Source organism: Haliaeetus leucocephalus, unplaced genomic scaffold (genome assembly GCF_000737465.1).
Source record: "Haliaeetus leucocephalus isolate CR32 unplaced genomic scaffold, Haliaeetus_leucocephalus-4.0 Scaffold858, whole genome shotgun sequence".
NCBI classification, from domain to species: Eukaryota; Metazoa; Chordata; class Aves; order Accipitriformes; family Accipitridae; genus Haliaeetus; species Haliaeetus leucocephalus.
The window spans coordinates 5056051-5060444 of NW_010973294.1; the positions used below are offsets into that span (position 1 = coordinate 5056051).

The 4394-nt window shown below is 38.4% G+C and overlaps 1 protein-coding gene across 3 annotated transcripts in view; it reads left to right on the forward strand.

Moving 5' to 3' along the window:
- The window catches only part of ATP6V1H (ATPase, H+ transporting, lysosomal 50/57kDa, V1 subunit H), a 48435-nt gene that overhangs the window by 195 nt on the left and 43846 nt on the right, over positions 1 to 4394 (forward strand). The window lies entirely within an intron of this gene.

Sequence of the window (4394 nt, forward strand, 5' to 3'; positions counted from 1 at the left end):
TTTTTTTTTTTTTCCCCCCCCCCCCCCCCGTAAGTATTAGATTTTTTGAGATTTTGGGTTACATTGGAACATTAGGTTACAGTGAGGAACACTCTATCTTGGTCCCATGGTAGTAGTTGGAAAAAATTGACATTAAATGGAAGTAGTTACGAAAAATTTTCTTATGACTTACTATCAGAAAGGGAACGCTATTTATGTGAACTGAAGGCTGTAATAGCAAATAATATAATTTTGCACAAACGTGTGATAAAACTGTCCATTTTTTTTCCCCTCATCATTCAAACACCATTCTCAATTTTAGCCTTATTGGATCAGTACTGAAGTAAGAAAAGTTTATAGTAAGAGTTGTCTTATATGTAGGTATGTTATCTCTATTGCTGAAATGCTTTTGTGTGAATACAAATTGTACTAGAAAAACTGGACTGGTAGTCCAGGAAATAATCTGTACCTTAACTAAAGGAAGAATAGTGCTGGAGAGCAATTGAAGCAAATAAATCGGGGAGTAGGCTGAAACAAATACTTCAGTCTGGGGAGAGCTGTGCTGCTGTTTCAGATAAGCTCAGAGTTTACTTTGGAACATATATAATGTCACTGGGAGTAATGAGAGAAATCTTGTCCAAAGAGGATATAGGGACATGCTGAGAAAAATAGATTTGTGTGTGAGGTGGGGAACAGGGAGAAGAAACAGGCTTTTACTAGTCCTCTCTACTCTGAAGTGAAATGCAAGATTCTTGTAGCCCTGCATTCCTCATGATGTGTACCTATGAAGAATATTAGTAAAGTGTAAATTGGTATTATCTATTGAAGGTCCGTGTCTAATAACAAATTACTTCAGTGTTTGTTGCTTTGTAACTGTAGTGGCAGAAATTTTGATGACTCTGGAGGTACAGACCATACTGATGATGCTTGTGATCATCAGCATTACACCACTTCACAAAAAGTAGTTTTTTTCAGATTGCTGTGATGCATACATAAATATATGCTATCTATTAAAATACTGTTGCAAAACTGTACACATGCAAGCTGAGAAATGCTAACCCAGTAGAAGCTTATTAATGACTACCTGCTTTGCCATACGCTGTGTAGCTCAGTCTTGCTTATTCCACTCATTCAGTTGTGTTATTTTTTTCTCTTTGGGATTATATGCATGATAAATCTGGATAAAGGAACTGATCTGCTGAGGAAATGTCCTTTTTTCTAGGCTATTTTTCAGATGGATCAGTTCCTCGTTCAGTTTATAGTGTGACATTACAGTGGCTTTGCAGGCGGAAGAGGAAGGCTGGTGTGGCAACTTGACAGTGGCAGCTACCAAGCACTTTGCAAACAGTCTGAGTGGCTTTTGCTGTTACTGTGAGCCCTGTTATCCATCTGATAGGAACTGTGTCCTGAGGAAGCCTGAGCCAGCTGTTCCTGTGCTGTCCTAGTGGCAAGTGAACAGCTGGTTATTCAGGATGCAAGTGGGAATACAGTTGTTCACTGTCAATGTAAGTGCGTATCAGGTAGTCTTTTTCACTGATTCTCTAGTGGTTCAGACTATAGGGCTGGTGAGATTCATCTGTTGCTTTTGTTAGTATAGGGGATGGTTCTGTTTGGCAAGGAGTTGTGTTTTGAATACATATGTAGTATTAATTACTTGACTGTGCTTTATGTGGTCTACCACTTCTAATTTTCCTTTATTCTTGGGGTTCTCTCTGGTGCCGAATAAGGATGGGGGAGTTTTGTTTGTCTATCAGCAAACTTCTGTGTAACTTCCTTTGACCAGGAGGCAGGGTTGATGGTTCTTTTTCAGATTCTAGATGTAGAATTTGACTTTGTTTTGTTCTGGAATCTATGAAAGAAGAATGTACTAGTTATTTCCTCTCTTTGATGGGTTAGCCACGCTTTGGAGACTACTGTAGTGCATCTGGCTAGTGTTTGTGATCCTATAGTAAGACTGTTCAATGCTTGGTGCCCTCTCTATGTCAATGACAGTGTATCCTGTTTATTATTGCTCTGAAATAAATGTAATCTTTGTGTCTTGTATTTACTGATAACAGCCTGGTTGTCTGGCTAAGGTAGCTTCAAGGATGAACTTAAATGGTGCCAGAGGGATTGTGGAGCATCGTGAAGATAAGTAGTTCCTTGGCTGAGGAGTTTCCTTATCATTAATTACTGGAAAACATCAGCAGCACTTTTGGTACTTCTAAGGAAGAAATAAAATTATATCTATTTTGGACATGTCCTTTTTACAATGGGCAGGTTTGGATGTCATGGTGTCTTTGAGGCTGGTGCTTGAAGGGATTTGTTGAAAAGTCAGTGCAGCTATATTGACTCATTTCTGGAATGAAGCACATTAGTAAATGAGGGGAAACTGCTTGCTTCTGATGCACCTGTTAGAGGCAGATCAGAGCGGTTTGTTCTGGTCTATAAAGTAGAAGGAAGATGGGGTGCTGGTGATTCTGAAGAACACTTCTCTTGCTTTCTTTTGAGCTCCTGTTCTGGCAGTCTGTGCATTTGGTGTGATAAGCTTGCATATAGGTATATGGAGGCATACTTCAAGTCTTCAGATGTTTTTGCATTAGAGGAAAGATTTTTATGTTTGTTTTTCCTAACAATGCATCAACTCAGGCATGACATAATTTCCCTTGTAGAGTCAGTTCAAGCTAAAGATTAACTGGCATATTGTTTATTCCATCTCTGAAGGTTATAACTGTAAACTAAATGTCAGACTATGCTAACACACAACTGCTGACTTTTGATGTTTTCTGTGTATACTGTCAGCACAAAAGTGAAATATTTAGGTATGACAACTGTACATATTACCAGTTTGCCATGGTGTTCACTGCTCACTTCAAAATTAGGCTGTGGAAAAAGGTGTTTGTTTTTTTTTTTAAATGCTAAAATTTACACTTTCTTTGTGTTGAATTCCAGCTAGGGCCTGTGTCTGAGGGAAAAGAAAGTGGCAAAACTTGGAACAGTGGAAGGTGATGTGTAGGTCTACCTACCTTCTGGAAACTAAATGTAGTTGAGGCCATTAGTTCTCTACAGACCTTCCTGCCTTAGGATCTTGAGACTTATAGCAGTTTAGAGGTGTCAATGCCCTCTGCTAGTTGAAAATATGGTGGGTCGCTGTTCTATACTGTGTGGTAGCTTTCACCATTTGCCACAGAGTGTCAGAATGCCTTTGGAGGGTGTGTTAGCTTGCTTGAAGCAAGTTTGGTTTTGCTTTCCAAGGTTTTGTGGAGAAATGAACTTGTTTCAGAGTTTAACTTACATCTTAATACACTGTAGGTTTTCTAGGTATACAGCATTTGACAATACTTCATATTTAATCAGGTGAGATACCTGATGGCTAATTTGTACTTAGCTTCCTGTGTGTCTTCAAGTACTTTACATACATGTTTGAATTCTGATGTTAAAATACCTATTTTATTTTCTTGGGGGTGGGGGAACGTTCTAAAGTGGGTTAAATATCTTGGACTTCAAAAGCCAATCTTGTCTTAGAAGAAAGATAGAAGTTTCCTAACTTGTAGTGTGTGTGGTTGTTTTTTGGTGTTGGGGACTTTTTTGGGTCTGTTTTTTTTTTAAATTTGGTCCAGTCTTGTAGAATACATTCAGCCTGTTTTAATTTTTTAATTTTGTAATGTTAAAACTGTTGAGCAGTTGGATAAAATAAATGTCCTTCAGGTACATGCAAAGTACTGTAGACACCTGGATAAAAGAAATTATGCTTTGACATGATGGCTTCATATAAGCTTCATGTTTGCTGCAGATGTAGTAAATTTTTTTTAATATAAAAAAACCACCTAACTAAAAAAGTCCCAAATTAAAAACCAAACAAAAACCCCCTAACCTCCAGAATGGTTTTTGTTAAATCATTCAAACAAAAAAAGGAACAAGAGCTGCTGGAGGAAATGCATAATAAAAAAAAAAATCACAAGTTTCTGAATCATCTTGAGAGACCAAGAGGTTTTAAAAATGGTGGTCTTACAAATTCCTGTTTTCTAAATCTTACACAGCTTCTGTTTACTCTCCTGTAACTAGTGCTCTCAAAGGCAGGCCTTAGTGTCTCAAGCACAGAGCTTTAAAATGTGGTTACAGGACTCCTGGTCTAAACTTGTTATACCCAGACAGCTGAAGCTCAGTCAAAGTGACTTTAATCTGTTGACAAAAGACTGTGTAGACAGATCCTGGAAAATAAGAAATGAAATGGCTGTTAGGAACAGGGATGGAGGGAAACTTTGGTTGCTTGCATTGTTTGCTTAAAGGTGCTGGGAAATTCCTGTCTCTTTGAAGAGGGGATGAGGAAAATGTGGTAATAGCATCATGGTAGCTGGTACCAGCTGTCTGAAGCTGCTCTGCATCTTTTCATGGTGTGGGTTTGTTGGTTTTTTTTTGTTTCCCCGCCCCCCCCC